Source organism: Somniosus microcephalus, unplaced genomic scaffold (genome assembly GCF_052327205.1).
Source record: "Somniosus microcephalus isolate GS21.2 unplaced genomic scaffold, FLI_Smic_1.0 scaffold39, whole genome shotgun sequence".
In the NCBI taxonomy this organism is placed as follows: Eukaryota; Metazoa; Chordata; class Chondrichthyes; order Squaliformes; family Somniosidae; genus Somniosus; species Somniosus microcephalus.
The window spans coordinates 803,561-822,835 of record NW_028225226.1 but is presented as its reverse complement, the minus strand read 5'-3'; the positions used below and the strand labels follow the sequence as shown (position 1 = coordinate 822,835).

Below are 19,275 nucleotides of genomic sequence, written 5' to 3'. Positions count from 1 at the left end.
TCTCAAGCAATGAACATTTTAAACCATTCTCCTAAAATGCAATGTGTAAAATGAGATATGAGTTATCAGTTCAGGAGATGCAAAGAGCAAAATAAATGAATGAAGTTTCGACTGTCCCTCAGTAACCATATTATCATGTCTTTCATTCTGCAAAATAAAGTTACCGGTTAATTAATGGTGATTAAAGCAGTTCTTATTTATTCACATTAGATGCATGTAATTAATTTAATAAAATTACATCGCATTCATGAATAAGAAACGGTGATATCAAAATTTCTTCCCTAACCGGGAATCGAACCCAGCTCGCGATACTGATAGGAATACGTTATTGAATCATTTAATGGTGCCTCAAAAAATATCACACTGCTAAATTAAAATCACTGCTTTAATGTGTTTCGGTGTTGAAGGGGATTGAAAAAAGCCCAGACTGCGCCCGCGGTGAGACAGAGTTCGAACTTCCAAAGAAGTTGGTGCTGTGAAGTAACAGCTGGGCGAAAGCTGACACCGATTGAAGGACGAGAAACCGCTCAATATAAAGGATGAGCTCACAAACGTTAATTTCTGTATTCTGTGTAAAAGGACTCCCAAATTCTTGAATATACTCAATGACTGAGCATCCACTGCCCTCTGAGGTTGAGAATTGCAAAGATTCACAAGCCTCTGAGTGAAGAAATGTCTCCTCATCTGAGTCTCAAATGGCCGGCCCCTAATCCTCAGACTCTGCCTCCTAGTTCGAGACTCTCCAGCCAGGGGAAACAACCTCTCAGCTTCTACCGTTTCATGCCCTCCAAGAAAATTGTACCTTTCAATGACAACACATCTCGTACTTCTGAACTCCAGAGATTATAGGCCCAATCTACTCAATCTCTCCTCATAGGACAATCTAATCATCGTTGAAAACAATCAGGTTTGATTCCCAGTCAGGGATTTCAGTTCTGACAAAGACAATTGAAGTCTGTGAGAATCTTATTAATTGTATTAAAACGAACAAAAATGTGTGTTGCACACTGAAGGAAATTGTAACATGTTTGCTGGGTGACAGTCAAACTTAAATAACTTTCTTCATAGATTCATAGATTTATTGCCAAAGGCGATTGTTTTATCCGGCGTTTCCGTAGTGTAGTGGTTATCACGTTCGCCTAACACGCGAAAAGTCCCCGGTTCGAAACCGGGCGGAAACATTTTGTAAATCATGTTCATTTAAATCGTAGGAAAATGGATCAATTCGCATTTGTTATGCAATGTAACAAAGTCCTGTTACATTTGTGTTATTCTGTACAGTTGTACACACACACAGAACACTACGGTTTCACTCGCTCACTTCCGTTTCCAGCCCTGACGGTGCAGACAGCCCCTCTCAAAGTTGCATTTTCCGGCTGCTTTCAGTTGAATTGTGAAAGATTATTCAAGGATCCTGCAGCTTTACCTCGGTTCACAACAGCAGATCTAAGCCCCGTTTCTGCAAACTACAAACCATGTTTTCCAGAATTCCAAGGTGTATACGGAACTCAAACATTAAAATTCCCTTCATTAACCACAGGGGTTCAGGCAATTTTCTATGATTCTATAAAAAGTTATTGAAGTTTGACTGTCATCCGGTATACATGTTAGCAATTCCTGCAGTGTGCAACAAAATGTTGTGGGTTGATTAATGATAATAGAAACAGTTATGAAGTGTCTCACAGACTTCAATGATCCCTTAATACCGTTGGTTAACTAAAATCTATCAATTGCAGGTTAAAATGAGGAATTCATATTGCATCTTTGAAAGAGCTATCCAATCAGTCCCACTCCGCTGCTCTTCCCCCATAGCCCTGCTGACACTCCTGCCAGTGGAAACGGTTTCCCCCTTAATTTTGATCACCTCTATTAAATCTCCCCTGACCAGTGAATAATGGAGCTCAACGCGGGCAAGTGTCAGATCATCCACTTGGGGCCTAGCAAAGATCAGTCAGTGTGTGGTCTGAAAACATCATGTGAGAGAATCGGTTTTTTCTGTGAAATAGCCGGTCCCGTTAAATTTTACAAATGTTGCCCCAGATCGCTGCTCTCTCAAGCAATGAACATTTTAAACCATTCTCCTGAAATGCAATGTGTAAAATGAGATATGGGTTAACAGTTCAGGAGATGCAAAGAGCAAAATAAATGAATGAAGTTTCGACTGTCCCTCAGTAACCATATTATTACGTCTTTCATTCAGTAAAATAAAGTTACCGGTTAATTAATGGTGATTAAAGCAGTTCTTATTTATTCACATTAGATGCATGTAATTAATTTAATAAAATTACATCGCATTCATGAATAAGAAACGGTGATATCAAAATTTCTTCCCTAACCGGGAATCGAACCCAGCTCGCGATACTGATAGGAATACGTTATTGAATCATTTAATGGTGCCTCAAAAAATATCACACTGCTAAATTAAAATCACTGCTTTAATGTGTTTCGGTGTTGAAGGGGATTGAAAAAAGCCCAGACTGCGCCCGCGGTGAGACAGAGTTCGAACTTCCAAAGAAGTTGGTGCTGTGAAGTAACAGCTGGGCGAAAGCTGACACCGATTGAAGGACGAGAAACCGCTCAATATAAAGGATGAGCTCACAAACGTTAATTTCTGTATTCTGTGTAAAAGGACTCCCAAATTCTTGAATATACTCAATGACTGAGCATCCACTGCCCTCTGAGGTTGAGAATTGCAAAGATTCACAAGCCTCTGAGTGAAGAAATGTCTCCTCATCTGAGTCTCAAATGGCCGGCCCCTAATCCTCAGACTCTGCCTCCTAGTTCGAGACTCTCCAGCCAGGGGAAACAACCTCTCAGCTTCTACCGTTTCATGCCCTCCAAGAAAATTGTACCTTTCAATGACAACACATCTCGTACTTCTGAACTCCAGAGATTATAGGCCCAATCTACTCAATCTCTCCTCATAGGACAATCTAATCATCGTTGAAAACAATCAGGTTTGATTCCCAGTCAGGGATTTCAGTTCTGACAAAGACAATTGAAGTCTGTGAGAATCTTATTAATTGTATTAAAACGAACAAAAATGTGTGTTGCACACTGAAGGAAATTGTAACATGTTTGCTGGGTGACAGTCAAACTTAAATAACTTTCTTCATAGATTCATAGATTTATTGCCAAAGGCGACTGTTTTATCCGGCGTTTCCGTAGTGTAGTGGTTATCACGTTCGCCTAACACGCGAAAGGTCCCCGGTTCGAAACCGGGCGGAAACATTTTGTAAATCATGTTCATTTAAATCGTAGGAAAATGGATCAATTCGCATTTGTTATGCAATGTAACAAAGTCCTGTTACATTTGTGTTATTCTGTACAGTTGTACACACACACAGAACACTACGGTTTCACTCGCTCACTTCCGTTTCCAGCCCTGACGGTGCAGACAGCCCCTCTCAAAGTTGCATTTTCCGGCTGCTTTCAGTTGAATTGTGAAAGATTATTCAAGGATCCTGCAGCTTTACCTCGGTTCACAACAGCAGATCTAAGCCCCGTTTCTGCAAACTACAAACCATGTTTTCCAGAATTCCAAGGTGTATACGGAACTCAAACATTAAAATTCCCTTCATTAACCACAGGGGTTCAGGCAATTTTCTATGATTCTATAAAAAGTTATTGAAGTTTGACTGTCATCCGGTATACATGTTAGCAATTCCTGCAGTGTGCAACAAAATGTTGTGGGTTGATTAATGATAATAGAAACAGTTATGAAGTGTCTCACAGACTTCAATGATCCCTTAATACCGTTGGTTAACTAAAATCTATCAATTGCAGGTTAAAATGAGGAATTCATATTGCATCTTTGAAAGAGCTATCCAATCAGTCCCACTCCGCTGCTCTTCCCCCATAGCCCTGCTGACACTCCTGCCAGTGGAAACGGTTTCCCCCTTAATTTTGATCACCTCTATTAAATCTCCCCTGACCAGTGAATAATGGAGCTCAACGCGGGCAAGTGTCAGATCATCCACTTGGGGCCTAGCAAAGATCAGTCAGTGTGTGGTCTGAAAACATCATGTGAGAGAATCGGTTTTTTCTGTGAAATAGCCGGTCCCGTTAAATTTTACAAATGTTGCCCCAGATCGCTGCTCTCTCAAGCAATGAACATTTTAAACCATTCTCCTGAAATGCAATGTGTAAAATGAGATATGGGTTAACAGTTCAGGAGATGCAAAGAGCAAAATAAATGAATGAAGTTTCGACTGTCCCTCAGTAACCATATTATTACGTCTTTCATTCAGTAAAATAAAGTTACCGGTTAATTAATGGTGATTAAAGCAGTTCTTATTTATTCACATTAGATGCATGTAATTAATTTAATAAAATTACATCGCATTCATGAATAAGAAACGGTGATATCAAAATTTCTTCCCTAACCGTGAATCGAACCCAGCCTGCAACACTGATAGGAATAAATTATTGAATCATTTAATGGTGCCTCGAAAAATATCACACTACTAAAATAAAATCACTGCTTCAATGTGTTTCGGTGTTGAAGGGGATTGAAAAAAGCCCAGACTGCGCCCGCGGTGAGACAGAGTTCGAACTTCCAAAGAAGTTGGTGCTGTAAAGTAACAGCTGGGCGAAAGCTGACACCGATTGAAGTACGAGAAACCGCTCAATATAAAGGATGAGCTCACAAACGTTAATTTCTGTATTCTGTGTAAAAGGACTCCCAAATTCTTGAATATACTCCATGACTGAGCATCCACTGCCCTCTGAGGTTGAGAATTGCAAAGATTCACAAGCCTCTGAGTGAAGAAATGTCTCCTCATCTGAGTCTCAAATGGCCGGCCCCTTATCCTGAGACTCTGCCTCCTAGTTCGAGACTCTCCAGCCAGGGGAAACAACCTCTCATCTTCTACAGTTTCATGCGCTCCAAGAAAATTGTACCTTTCAATGACAACACTTCTCGTACTTCTGAACTCCAGAGATTATAGGCCCAATCTACTCAATCTCTCCTCATAGGACAATCAAATCATCATTGAAAACAATCAGGTTTGATTCCCTGTCAGGGATTTCAGTTCTGACAAAGACAATTGAAGTCTGTGAGAATCTTATTAATTGTATTAAAACGAACAAAAATGTGTGTTGCACACTGAAGGAAATTGTAACATGTTTGCTGGGTGACAGTCAAACTTAAATAACTTTCTTCATAGATTCATAGATTTATTGCCAAAGGCGACTGTTTTATCCGGCGTTTCCGTAGTGCAGTGGTTATCACGTTCGCCTAACACGCGAAAAGTCCCCGGTTCGAAACCGGGCGGAAACATTTTGTAAATCATGTTCATTTAAATCGTAGAAAAATGGATCAATTCGCATTTGTTATGCAATGTAACAAAGTCCTGTTACATTTGTGTAAGTCTGTACAGTTGTACACACACACAGAACACTACGGTTTCCCTCGCTCACTTCCGTTTCCAGCCCTGACCGTGCAGACAGCCCCTCTCAAAGTTGCACATTCCGGCTGCTTTCAGTTGAATTGTGAAAGATTATTCAAGGATCCTGCAGCTTTACCTCGGTTCACAACAGCAGATCTAAGCCCCGTTTCTGCAAACTACAAACCATGTTTTCCAGAATTCCAAGGTGTATACGGAACTCAACCATTAAAATTCCCTTCATTAACCACAGGGGTTTAGGCAATTTTCTATGATTCTATAAAAAGTTATTGAAGTTTGACTGTCATCCGGTATACATGTTAGCAATTCCTGCAGTGTGCAACAAAATGTTGTGGGTTGATTAATGATAATAGAAACAGTTATGAAGTGTCTCACAGACTTCAATGATCCCTTAATATCGTTGGTTAACTAAAATCTATCAATTGCAGGTTAAAATGAGGAATTCATATTGCATCTTTGAAAGAGCTATCCAATCAGTCCCACTCCGCTGCTCTTCCCCCATAGCCCTGCTGACACTCCTGCCAGTGGAAACGGTTTCCCCCTTAATTTTGATCACCTCTATTAAATCTCCCCTGACCAGTGACTAATGGAGCTCAACGCGGGCAAGTGTCAGATCATCCACTTGGGGCCTAGCAAAGATCAGTCAGTGTGTGGTCTGAAAACATCATGTGAGAGAATCGGTTTTTTCTGTGAAATAGCCGGTCCCGTTAAATTTTACAAATGTTGCCCCAGATCGCTGCTCTCTCAAGCAATGAACATTTTAAACCATTCTCCTGAAATGCAATGTGTAAAATGAGATATGGGTTAACAGTTCAGGAGATGCAAAGAGCAAAATAAATGAATGAAGTTTCGACTGTCCCTCAGTAACCATATTATTATGTCTTTCATTCCGCAAAATAAAGTTACCGGTTAATTAATGGTGATTAAAGCAGTTCTTATTTATTCACATTAGATGCATGTAATTAATTTAATAAAATTACATCGCATTCATGAATAAGAAACGGTGATATCTAAATTTCTTCCCCAAACCGTGAATCGAACCCAGCCTGCAACACTGATAGGAATAAATTATTGAATCATTTAATGGTGCCTCGAAAAATATCACACTACTAAATTAAAATCACTGCTTTAATGTGTTTCGGTGTTGAAGGGGATTGAAAAAAGCCCAGACTGCGCCCGCGGTGAGACAGAGTTCGAACTTCCAAAGAAGTTGGTGCTGTGAAGTAACAGCTGGGCGGAAGCTGACACCGATTGAAGGACGAGAAACCGCTCAATATAAAGGATGAGCTCACAAACGTTAATTTCTGTATTCTGTGTAAAAGGACTCCCAAATTCTTGAATATACTCAATGACTGAGCATCCACTGCCCTCTGAGGTTGAGAATTGCAAAGATTCACAAGCCTCTGAGTGAAGAAATGTCTCCTCATCTGAGTCTCAAATGGCCGGCCCCTTATCCTGAGACTCTGCCTCCTAGTTCGAGACTCTCCAGCCAGGGGAAACAACCTCTCATCTTCTACCGTTTCATGCGCTCCAAGAAAATTGTACCTTTCAATGACAACACATCTCGTACTTCTGAACTCCAGAGATTATAGGCCCAATCTACTCAATCTCTCCTCATAGGACAATCCAATCATCATTGAAAACAATCAGGTTTGATTCCCAGTCAGGGATTTCAGTTCTGACAAAGACAATTGAAGTCTGTGAGAATCTTATTAATTGTATTAAAACGAGCAAAAATGTGTGTTGCACACTGAAGGAAATTGTGACATGTTTGCTGGGTGACAGTCAAACTTAAATAACTTTCTTCATAGATTCATGGATTTATTGCCAAAGGCGACTGTTTTATCCGGCGTTTCCGTAGTGTAGTGGTTATCACGTTCGCCTAACACGCGAAAGGTCCCCGGTTCAAAACCAGGCGGAAACATTTTGTAAATCATGTTTATTTAAATCGTAGAAAAATGGATCAATTCGCATTTGTTATGCAATGTAACAAAGTCCTGTTACATTTGTGTTATTCTGTACAGTTGTACACACACACAGAACACTACGGTTTCGCTCGCTCACTTCCGTTTCCAGCCCTGACCGTGCAGACAGCCCCTCTCAAAGTTGCACATTCCGGCTGCTTTCAGTTGAATTGTGAAAGATTATTCAAGTATCCTGCAGCTTTACCTCGGTTCACAACAGCAGATCTAAGCCCCGTTTCTGCAAACTACAAACCATGTTTTCCAGAATTCCAAGGTGTATACGGAACTCAACCATTAAAATTCCCTTCATTAACCACAGGGGTTCAGGCAATTTTCTATGATTCTATAAAAAGTTATTGAAGTTTGACTGTCATCCGGTATACATGTTAGCAATTCCTGCAGTGTGCAACAAAATGTTGTGGGTTGATTAATGATAATAGAAACAGTTATGAAGTGTCTCACAGACTTCAATGATCCCTTAATACCGTTGGTTAACTAAAATCTATCAATTGCAGGTTAAAATGAGGAATTCATATTGCATCTTTGAAAGAGCTATCCAATCAGTCCCACTCCGCTGCTCTTCCCCCATAGCCCTGCTGAAACTCCTGCCAGTGGAAACTGTTTCCCCCTTAATTTTGATCACCTCTATTAAATCTCCCCTGACCTGTGAATAGTGGAGCTCAACGCGGGCAAGTGTCAGATCATCCACTTGGGGCCTAGCAAAGATCAGTCAGTGTGTGGTCTGAAAACATCATGTGAGAGAATCGTTTTTTTCTGTGAAATAGACGGTCCCGTTAAATTTTACACATATTGCCCCAGATCGCTGCTCTCTCAAGCAATGAACATTTTAAACCATTCTCCTGAAATGCAATGTGTAAAATGAGATATGGGTTAACAGTTCAGGAGATGCAAAGAGCAAAATAAATGAATGAAGTTTCGACTGTCCCTCAGAAACCATATTATTACGTCTTTCATTCCGCAAAATAAAGTTACCGGTTAATTAATGGTGATTAAAGCAGTTCTTATTTATTCACATTAGATGCATGTAATTAATTTAATAAAATTACATCGCATTCATGAATAAGAAACGGTGATATCAAAATTTCTTCCCTAACCGTGAATCGAACCCAGCCTGCAACACTGATAGGAACAAATTATTGAATCATTTAATGGTGCCTCGAAAAATATCACACTACTAAATTAAAATCACTGCTATAATGTGTTTCGGTGTTGAAGGGGATTGAAAAAAGCCCAGACTGCGCCCGCGGTGAGACAGAGTTCGAACTTACAAAGAAGTTGGTGCTGCGAAGTAACCGCAAAGCGAAAGCTGACAACGATTAAAGAAGGAGACACCGCTCAATATAAAGGAAGAGCTCACAAACGTTAACTTTCTGTATTCTATGTAAAAGGACTCTCAAATCCTTGAATATACTCAATGACTGAGCATCCACTGCCCTCTGAGGTTGAGAATTGCAAAGATCACAAGCCTCTGAGTGAAGAAATGTCTCCTCAGCTGAGTCTCAAATAGCCGGCCCCTAATCCTCAGACTCTGCCCCCCAGTTCTAGACTCTCCAGCCAGGGGAAACAACCGCTCAGCTTCTATCCTTTCAAGCCCTCCAAGAAAATTATACCTTTCAATGAGAACACCTCTCGTTCTTCTGAACTCCAAAGATTATAGGCCCAATCTGCTCAATCTCTCCTCATAGGACAATCCTATCATCATTGAAAACAATCAGGTTTGATTCCCAGTCAGGGATTTCAGTTCTGACAAAGACCATTGAAGTCTGTGAGAATCTTAATAATTGTATTAAAACCAACAACAATGTGTGTTGCACACTGAAGGAAATTGTAACATGTTTGCCGGGTGACAGTCAAACTTTAATAACTTTCGTCAGAGATTCATAGATTTATAACAAAAGGCGACTGATTTCTCCAGCGTTTCCGTAGTGTAGTGGTTATCACGTTCGCCTAATACGCGAAAAGTCACCGGTTCGAAACCGGGCGGAAACATTTTGTAAATCATGTTCATTTAAATCGTAGAAAAATGGATCAATTCCCATTTGTTATGCAAAGTAACAAAGTCCTGTTACATTTGTGTTATTCTGTACAGTTATGCACACACACAGAACACTACGGTGTCGCTCGCTCACTTCCGTTTCCAGCCCTGACCGTGCAGACAGCCCCTCTCAAAGCTACACAATCCGGCTGCTTTCAGTTGAATTGTGAAAGATTATTCAAGGATCCTGCAGCTTTACCTCGGTTCACAACAGCAGATCGAAGCCGCGTTGCTGCAACCAACAAACCATGTTTTCCAGAATTCCAAGGTGTATACGGAACTCAACCATTAAAATTCCCTTCATTAACCTCAGGGGTTCAGGTAATTTTCTATGATTCTATAACAAGTTATTAAAGTTTGACTGTCATGCGGTATACATGTTAGCAATTCCTGCAGTGTGCAACAAAATGTTGTGGGTTGATTAATGATAATAGAAACAATTATGAAGTGTCTCACAGACTTCAATGATTCCTTAATACCGTTGGTTGACTAAAAGCTATCAATTGCAGGTTAAAATGAGCAATTCATGATGCATCTTTGAAAGGGCTATCCAATCAGTCCCACTCCGCTGCTCTTCCCCCATAGCCCTGCTGACACTCCTGCCAGTGGAAACTGTTTCCCCCATAATTTTGATCACCTCTATTAAATCTCCCCTGACCAGTGATTAATGGAGTTCAACGCGGGCAAGTATCAGATCATCCACTTGGGGCCGAGCAAAGATCGGTCAGTGTGTGGTCTGAAAACATCATGTGAGAGAATAGGTTTTTTCTGTGAAGTAGCCGGTCCCGTTATATTTTACAAATGTTGCCCCAGATCGCTGCTCTCTCAAGCAATGAACATTTTAAACCACTCTCCTAAAATGCAATGTGTAAAATGAGATATGAGTTATCAGTTCAGGAGATGCAAAGAGCAAAATAAATGAATGAAGTTTCGACTGTCCCTCAGTAACCATATTATCATGTCTTTCATTCTGCAAAATAAAGTTACCGGTTAATTAATGGTGATTAAAGCAGTTCTTATTTATTCACATTAGATGCATGCAATTAATTTAATAAAATTGCATCGCATTCATGAATAAGAAACGGTGATATCAAAATTTCTTACCTAACCGGGAATCGAACCCAGCTCGCGATACTGATAGGAATACGTTATTGAATCATTTAATGGTGCCTCAAAAAATATCACACTGCTAAATTAAAATCACTGCTTTAATGTGTGTCGGTGTTGAAGGGGATTGAAAAAAGCCCAGACTGCGCCCGCGGTGAGACAGAGTTCGAACTTGCAAAGAAGTTGGTGCTGTGAAGTAACAGCTGGGCGAAAGCTGACACCGATTGAAGGACGAGAAACCGCTCAATATAAAGGATGAGCTCACAAACGTTAATTTCTGTATTCTGTGTAAAAGGACTCCCAAATTCTTGAATATACTCAATGACTGAGCATCCACTGCCCTCTGAGGTTGAGAATTGCAAAGATTCACAAGCCTCTGAGTGAAGAAATGTCTCCTCATCTGAGTCTCAAATGGCCGGCCCCTTATCCTGAGACTCTGCCTCCTAGTTCCAGACTCTCCAGCCAGGGGAAACAACCTCTCATCTTCTACCGTTTCAAGCCCTCCAAGAAAATTGTACCTTTCAATGACAACACATCTCGTACTTCTGAACTCCAGAGATTATAGGCCCAATCTACTCAATCTCTCCTCATAGGACAATCCAATCATCATTGAAAACAATCAGGTTTGATTCCCAGTCAGGGATTTCAGTTCTGACAAAGACAATTGAAGTCTGTGAGAATCTTATTAATTGTATTAAAACGAACAAAAATGTGTGTTGCACACTGAAGGAAATTGTAACATGTTTGCTGGGTGACAGTAAAACTTAAATAACTTTCTTCACAGATTCATAGATTTATAGCCAAAGGCGACTGTTTTATCCAGCGTTTCCGTAGTGTAGTGGTTATCACGTTCGCCTAACACGCGAAAAGTCCCCGGTTCGAAACCGGGCGGAAACATTTTGTAAATCATGTTCATTTAAATCGTAGAAAAATGGATCAATTCGCATTTGTTATGCAATGTAACAAAGTCCTGTTACATTTGTGTTATTCTGTACAGTTGTACACACACACAGAACACTACGGTTTCGCTCGCTCACTTCCGTTTCCAGCCCTGACCGTGCAGACAGCCCCTCTCAAAGTTGCACATTCCGGCTGCTTTCAGTTGAATTGTGAAAGATTATTCAAGGATCCTGCAGCTTTACCTCGGTTCACAACAGCAGATCTAAGCCCCGTTTCTGCAAACTACAAACCATGTTTTCCAGAATTCCAAGGTGTATACGGAACTCAACCATTAAAATTCCCTTCATTAACCACAGGGGTTCAGGCAATTTTCTATGATTCTATAAAAAGTTATTGAAGTTTGACTGTCATCCGGTATACATGTTAGCAATTCCTGCAGTGTGCAACAAAATGTTGTGGGTTGATTAATGATAATAGAAACAGTTATGAAGTGTCTCACACACTTCAATGATCCCTTAATATCGTTGGTTAACTAAAATCTATCAATTGCAGGTTAAAATGAGGAATTCATATTGCATCTTTGAAAGAGCTATCCAATCAGTCCCACTCCGCTGCTCTTCCCCCATAGCCCTGCTGACACTCCTGCCAGTGGAAACGGTTTCCCCCTTAATTTTGATCACCTCTATTAAATCTCCCCTGACCAGTGAATAATGGAGCTCAACGCGGGCAAGTGTCAGATCATCCACTTGGGGCCTAGCAAAGATCAGTCAGTGTGTGGTCTGAAAACATCATGTGAGAGAATCGGTTTTTTCTGTGAAATAGCCGGTCCCGTTAAATTTTACAAATGTTGCCCCAGATCGCTGCTCTCTCAAGCAATGAACATTTTAAACCATTCTCCTGAAATGCAATGTGTAAAATGAGATATGGGTTAACAGTTCAGGAGATGCAAAGAGCAAAATAAATGAATGAAGTTTCGACTGTCCCTCAGTAACCATATTATTATGTCTTTCATTCCGCAAAATAAAGTTACCGGTTAATTAATGGTGATTAAAGCAGTTCTTATTTATTCACATTAGATGCATGTAATTAATTTAATAAAATTACATCGCATTCATGAATAAGAAACGGTGATATCAAAATTTCTTCCCTAACCGTGAATCGAACCCAGCCTGCAACACTGATAGGAATAAATTATTGAATCATTTAATGGTGCCTCGAAAAATATCACACTACTAAATTAAAATCACTGCTTTAATGTGTTTCGGTGTTGAAGGGGATTGAAAAAAGCCCAGACTGCGCCCGCGGTGAGACAGAGTTCGAACTTACAAAGAAGTTGGTGCTGCGAAGTAACCGCCAAGCGAAAGCTGACAACGATTAAAGAAGGAGACAGCGCTCAATATAAAGGAAGAGCTCACAAAAGTTAACTTTCTGTATTCTATGTAAAAGGACTCTCAAATGCTTGAATATACTCAATGACTGAGCATCCACTGCCCTCTGAGGTTGAGAATTGCAAAGATCACAAGCCTCTGAGTGAAGAAATGTCTCCTCATCTGAGTCTCAAATAGCCGGCCCCTAATCCTCAGACTCTGCCCCCCAGTTCTAGACTCTCCAGCCAGGGGAAACAACCTCTCAGCTTCTATCCTTTCAAGCCCTCCAAGAAAATTGTACCTTTCAATGACAACACATCTCGTACTTCTGAACTCCAGAGATTATAGGCCCAATCTACTCAATCTCTCCTCATAGGACAATCCAATCATCATTGAAAACAATCAGGTTTGATTCCCAGTCAGGGATTTCAGTTCTGACAAAGACAATTGAAGTCTGTGAGAATCTTATTAATTGTATTAAAACGAACAAAAATGTGTGTTGCACACTGAAGGAAATTGTAACATGTTTGCTGGGTGACAGTCAAACTTAAATAACTTTCTTCATAGATTCATAGATTTATAGCCAAAGGCGACTGTTTTATCCAGCGTTTCCGTAGTGTAGTGGTTATCACGTTCGCCTAACACGCGAAAAGTCCCCGGTTCGAAACCGGGCGGAAGCATTTTGTAAATCATGTTCATTTAAATCGTAGAAAAATGGATCAATTCGCATTTGTTATGCAATGTAACAAAGTCCTGTTACATTTGTGTTATTCTGTACAGTTGTACACACACACAGAACACTACGGTTTCGCTCGCTCACTTCCGTTTCCAGCCCTGACCGTGCAGACAGTCCCTCTCAAAGTTGCACATTCCGGCTGCTTTCAGTTGAATTGTGAAAGATTATTCAAGGATCCTGCAGCTTTACCTCGGTTCACAACAGCAGATCTAAGCCCCGTTTCTGCAAACTACAAACCATGTTTTCCAGAATTCCAAGGTGTATACGGAACTCAACCATTAAAATTCCCTTCATTAACCACAGGGGTTCAGGCAATTTTCTATGATTCTATAAAAAGTTATTGAAGTTTGACTGTCATCCGGTAGACATGTTAGCAATTCCTGCAGTGTGCAACAAAATGTTGTGGGTTGATTAATGATAATAGAAACAGTTATGAAGTGTCTCACAGACTTCAATGATCCCTTAATACCGTTGGTTAACTAAAATCTATCAATTGCAGGTTAAAATGAGGAATTCATATTGCATCTTTGAAAGAGCTATCCAATCAGTCCCACTCCGCTGCTCTTCCCCCATAGCCCTGCTGACACTCCTGCCAGTGGAAACGGTTTCCCCCTTAATTTTGATCACCTCTATTAAATCTCCCCTGACCAGTGAATAATGGAGCTCAACGCGGGCAAGTGTCAGATCATCCACTTGGGGCCTAGCAAAGATCAGTCAGTGTGTGGTCTGAAAACATCATGTGAGAGAATCGGTTTTTTCTGTGAAATAGCCGGTCCCGTTAAATTTTACAAATGTTGCCCCAGATCGCTGCTCTCTCAAGCAATGAACATTTTAAACCATTCTCCTGAAATGCAATGTGTAAAATGAGATATGGGTTAACAGTTCAGGAGATGCAAAGAGCAAAATAAATGAATGAAGTTTCGACTGTCCCTCAGTAACCATATTATTATGTCTTTCATTCCGCAAAATAAAGTTACCGGTTAATTAATGGTGATTAAAGCAGTTCTTATTTATTCACATTAGATGCATGTAATTAATTTAATAAAATTACATCGCATTCATGAATAAGAAACGGTGATATCAAAATTTCTTCCCTAACCGTGAATCGAACCCAGCCTGCAACACTGATAGGAATAAATTATTGAATCATTTAATGGTGCCTCGAAAAATATCACACTACTAAATTAAAATCACTGCTTTAATGTGTTTCGGTGTTGAAGGGGATTGAAAAAAGCCCAGACTGCGCCCGCGGTGAGACAGAGTTCGAACTTACAAAGAAGTTGGTGCTGCGAAGTAACCGCCAAGCGAAAGCTGACAACGATTAAAGAAGGAGACAGCGCTCAATATAAAGGAAGAGCTCACAAAAGTTAACTTTCTGTATTCTATGTAAAAGGACTCTCAAATCCTTGAATATACTCAATGACTGAGCATCCACTGCCCTCTGAGGTTGAGAATTGCAAAGATCACAAGCCTCTGAGTGAAGAAATGTCTCCTCATCTGAGTCTCAAATAGCCGGCCCCTAATCCTCAGACTCTGCCCCCCAGTTCTAGACTCTCCAGCCAGGGGAAACAACCTCTCAGCTTCTATCCTTTCAAGCCCTCCAAGAAAATTGTACCTTTCAATGACAACACATCTCGTACTTCTGAACTCCAGAGATTATAGGCCCAATCTACTCAATCGCTCCTCATAGGACAATCCAATCATCATTGAAAACAATCAGGTTTGATTCCCAGTCAGGGATTTCAGTTCTGACAAAGACAATTGAAGTCTGTGAGAATCTTATTAATTGTATTAAAACGAACAAAAATGTGTGTTGCACACTGAAGGAAATTGTAACATGTTTGCTGGGTGACAGTCAAACTTAAATAACTTTCTTCATAGATTCATAGATTTATAGCCAAAGGCGACTGTTTTATCCAGCGTTTCCGTAGTGTAGTGGTTATCACGTTCGCCTAACACGCGAAAAGTCCCCGGTTCGAAACCGGGCGGAAGCATTTTGTAAATCATGTTCATTTAAATCGTAGAAAAATGGATCAATTCGCATTTGTTATGCAATGTAACAAAGTCCTGTTACATTTGTGTTATTCTGTACAGTTGTACACACACACAGAACACTACGGTTTCGCTCGCTCACTTCCGTTTCCAGCCCTGACCGTGCAGACAGCCCCTCTCAAAGTTGCACATTCCGGCTGCTTTCAGTTGAATTGTGAAAGATTATTCAAGGATCCTGCAGCTTTACCTCGGTTCACAACAGCAGATCTAAGCCCCGTTTCTGCAAACTACAAACCATGTTTTCCAGAATTCCAAGGTGTATACGGAACTCAACCATTAAAATTCCCTTCATTAACCACAGGGGTTCAGGCAATTTTCTATGATTCTATAAAAAGTTATTGAAGTTTGACTGTCATCCGGTATACATGTTAGCAATTCCTGCAGTGTGCAACAAAATGTTGTGGGTTGATTAATGATAATAGAAACAGTTATGAAGTGTCTCACAGACTTCAATGATCCCTTAATACCGTTGGTTAACTAAAATCTATCAATTGCAGGTTAAAATGAGGAATTCATATTGCATCTTTGAAAGAGCTATCCAATCAGTCCCACTCCGCTGCTCTTCCCCCATAGCCCTGCTGACACTCCTGCCAGTGGAAACGGTTTCCCCCTTAATTTTGATCACCTCTATTAAATCTCCCCTGACCAGTGAATAATGGAGCTCAACGCGGGCAAGTGTCAGATCATCCACTTGGGGCCTAGCAAAGATCAGTCAGTGTGTGGTCTGAAAACATCATGTGAGAGAATCGGTTTTTTCTGTGAAATAGCCGGTCCCGTTAAATTTTACAAATGTTGCCGCAGATCACTGCTCTCTCAAGCAATGAACATTTTAAACCATTCTCCTGAAATGCAATGTGTAAAATGAGATATGGGTTAACAGTTCAGGAGATGCAAAGAGCAAAATAAATGAATGAAGTTTCGACTGTCCCTCAGTAACCATATTATTATGTCTTTCATTCCGCAAAATAAAGTTACCGGTTAATTAATGGTGATTAAATCAGTTCTTATTTATTCACATTAGATGCATGTAATTAATTTAATAAAATTACATCGCATTCATGAATAAGAAACGGTGATATCAAAATTTCTTCCCTAACCGTGAATCGAACCCAGCCTGCAACACTGATAGGAATAAATTATTGAATCATTTAATGGTGCCTCGAAAAATATCACACTACTAAATTAAAATCACTGCTTTAATGTGTTTCGGTGTTGAAGGGGATTGAAGAAAGCCCAGACTGCGCCCGCGGTGAGACAGAGTTCGAACTTACAAAGAAGTTGGTGCTGCGAAGTAACCGCCAAGCGAAAGCTGACAACGATTAAAGAAGGAGACAGCGCTCAATATAAAGGAAGAGCTCACAAAAGTTAACTTTCTGTATTCTGTGTAAAAGGACTCTCAAATCCTTGAATATACTCAATGACTGAGCATCCACTGCCCTCTGAGGTTGAGAATTGCAAAGATCACAAGCCTCTGAGTGAAGAAATGTCTCCTCATCTGAGTCTCAAATAGCCGGCCCCTAATCCTCAGACTCTGCCCCCCAGTTCTAGACTCTCCAGCCAGGGGAAACAACCTCTCAGCTTCTATCCTTTCAAGCCCTCCAAGAAAATTGTACCTTTCAATGACAACACATCTCGTACTTCTGAACTCCAGAGATTATAGGCCCAATCTACTCAATCTCTCCTCATAGGACAATCCAATCATCATTGAAAACAATCAGGTTTGATTCCCAGTCAGGGATTTCAGTTCTGACAAAGACAATTGAAGTCTGTGAAAATCTTATTAATTGTATTAAAACGAACAAAAATGTGTGTTGCACACTGAAGGAAATTGTAACATGTTTGCTGGGTGACAGTCAAACTTAAATAACTTTCTTCATAGATTCATAGATTTATAGCCAAAGGCGACTGTTTTATCCAGCGTTTCCGTAGTGTAGTGGTTATCACGTTCGCCTAACACGCGAAAGGTCCCCGGTTCGAAACCGGGCGGAAACATTTTGTAAATCATGTTCATTTAAATCGTAGAAAAATGGATCCATTCGCATTTGTTATGCAATGTAACAAAGTCCTGTTACATTTGTGTTATTCTGTACAGTTGTACACACACACAGAACACTACGGTTTCGCTCGCTCACTTCCGTTTCCAGCCCTGACCGTGCAGACAGCCCCTCTCAAAGTTGCACATTCCGTCTGCTTTCAGTTGAATTGTGAAAGATTATTCAAGGATCCTGCAGCTTTACCTCGGTTCACAACAGCAGATCTAAGCCCCGTTACTGCAAACTACAAACCATGTTTTCCAGAATTCCAAGGTGTATACGGAACTCAACCATTAAAATTCCCTTCATTAACCACAGGGGTTCAGGCAATTTTCTATGATTCTATAAAAAGTTATTGAAGTTTGACTGTCATCCGGTATACATGTTAGCAATTCCTGCAGTGTGCAACAAAATGTTGTGGGTTGATTAATGATAATAGAAACAGTTATGAAGTGTCTCACAGACTTCAATGATCCCTTAATACCGTTGGTTAACTAAAATCTATCAATTGCAGGTTAAAATGAGGAATTCATATTGCATCTTTGAAAGAGCTATCCAATCAGTCCCACTCCGCTGCTCTTCCCCCATAGCCCTGCTGACACTCCTGCCAGTGGAAACGGTTTCCCCCTTAATTTTGATCACCTCTATTAAATCTCCCCTGACCAGTGAATAATGGAGCTCAACGCGGGCAAGTGTCAGATCATCCACTTGGGGCCTAGCAAAGATCAGTCAGTGTGTGGTCTGAAAACATCATGTGAGAGAATCGGTTTTTTCTGTGAAATAGCCGGTCCCGTTAAATTTTACAAATGTTGCCCCAGATCGCTGCTCTCTCAAGCAATGAACATTTTAAACCATTCTCCTGAAATGCAATGTGTAAAATGAGATATGGGTTAACAGTTCAGGAGATGCAAAGAGCAAAATAAATGAATGAAGTTTCGACTGTCCCTCAGTAACCATATTATTATGTCTTTCATTCCGCAAAATAAAGTTACCGGTTAATTAATGGTGATTAAATCAGTTCTTATTTATTCACATTAGATGCATGTAATTAATTTAATAAAATTACATCGCATTCATGAATAAGAAACGGTGATATCAAAATTTCTTCCCTAACCGTGAATCGAACCCAGCCTGCAACACTGATAGGAATAAATTATTGAATCATTTAATGTTGCCTCGAAAAATATCACACTACTAAATTAAAATCACTGCTTTAATGTGTTTCGGTGTTGAAGGGGATTGAAAAAAGCCCAGACTGCGCCCGCGGTGAGACAGAGTTCGAACTTACAAAGAAGTTGGTGCTGCGAAGTAACCGCCAAGCGAAAGCTGACAACGATTAAAGAAGGAGACAGCGCTCAATATAAAGGAAGAGCTCACAAAAGTTAACTTTCTGTATTCTGTGTAAAAGGACTCTCAAATCCTTGAATATACTCAATGACTGAGCATCCACTGCCCTCTGAGGTTGAGAATTGCAAAGATCACAAGCCTCTGAGTGAAGAAATGTCTCCTCATCTGAGTCTCAAATAGCCGGCCCCTAATCCTCAGACTCTGCCCCCCAGTTCTAGACTCTCCAGCCAGGAGAAACAACCTCTCAGCTTCTATCCTTTCAAGCCCTCCAAGAAAATTGTTCCTTTCAATGACAACACATCTCG

The 19,275-nt window shown here is 40.4% G+C and overlaps 8 non-coding genes across 8 annotated transcripts; all 8 read left to right on the top strand.

Moving 5' to 3' along the window:
* The first annotated feature begins 1,108 nt into the window (after nt 1–1,108).
* Nucleotides 1,109–1,181, top strand: trnav-aac (transfer RNA valine (anticodon AAC)). Its single transcript has one exon. It is a non-coding gene; the product is annotated as a tRNA-Val (tRNA).
* A 1,977-nt stretch (nt 1,182–3,158) lies between these two features.
* Nucleotides 3,159–3,231, top strand: trnav-aac (transfer RNA valine (anticodon AAC)). Its single transcript has one exon. It is a non-coding gene; the product is annotated as a tRNA-Val (tRNA).
* A 1,977-nt stretch (nt 3,232–5,208) lies between these two features.
* trnav-aac (transfer RNA valine (anticodon AAC)) lies at nt 5,209–5,281 on the top strand. Its single transcript has one exon. It is a non-coding gene; the product is annotated as a tRNA-Val (tRNA).
* Nucleotides 5,282–7,259: 1,978 nt separating this feature from the next.
* trnav-aac (transfer RNA valine (anticodon AAC)) lies at nt 7,260–7,332 on the top strand. The gene has a single exon. It is a non-coding gene; the product is annotated as a tRNA-Val (tRNA).
* A 4,027-nt stretch (nt 7,333–11,359) lies between these two features.
* trnav-aac (transfer RNA valine (anticodon AAC)) lies at nt 11,360–11,432 on the top strand. Its single transcript has one exon. It is a non-coding gene; the product is annotated as a tRNA-Val (tRNA).
* A 1,977-nt stretch (nt 11,433–13,409) lies between these two features.
* On the top strand, nt 13,410–13,482 carry trnav-aac (transfer RNA valine (anticodon AAC)). The gene has a single exon. It is a non-coding gene; the product is annotated as a tRNA-Val (tRNA).
* A 1,977-nt stretch (nt 13,483–15,459) lies between these two features.
* On the top strand, nt 15,460–15,532 carry trnav-aac (transfer RNA valine (anticodon AAC)). Its single transcript has one exon. It is a non-coding gene; the product is annotated as a tRNA-Val (tRNA).
* A 1,977-nt stretch (nt 15,533–17,509) lies between these two features.
* trnav-aac (transfer RNA valine (anticodon AAC)) lies at nt 17,510–17,582 on the top strand. The gene has a single exon. It is a non-coding gene; the product is annotated as a tRNA-Val (tRNA).
* Nucleotides 17,583–19,275: the final 1,693 nt, after the last annotated feature.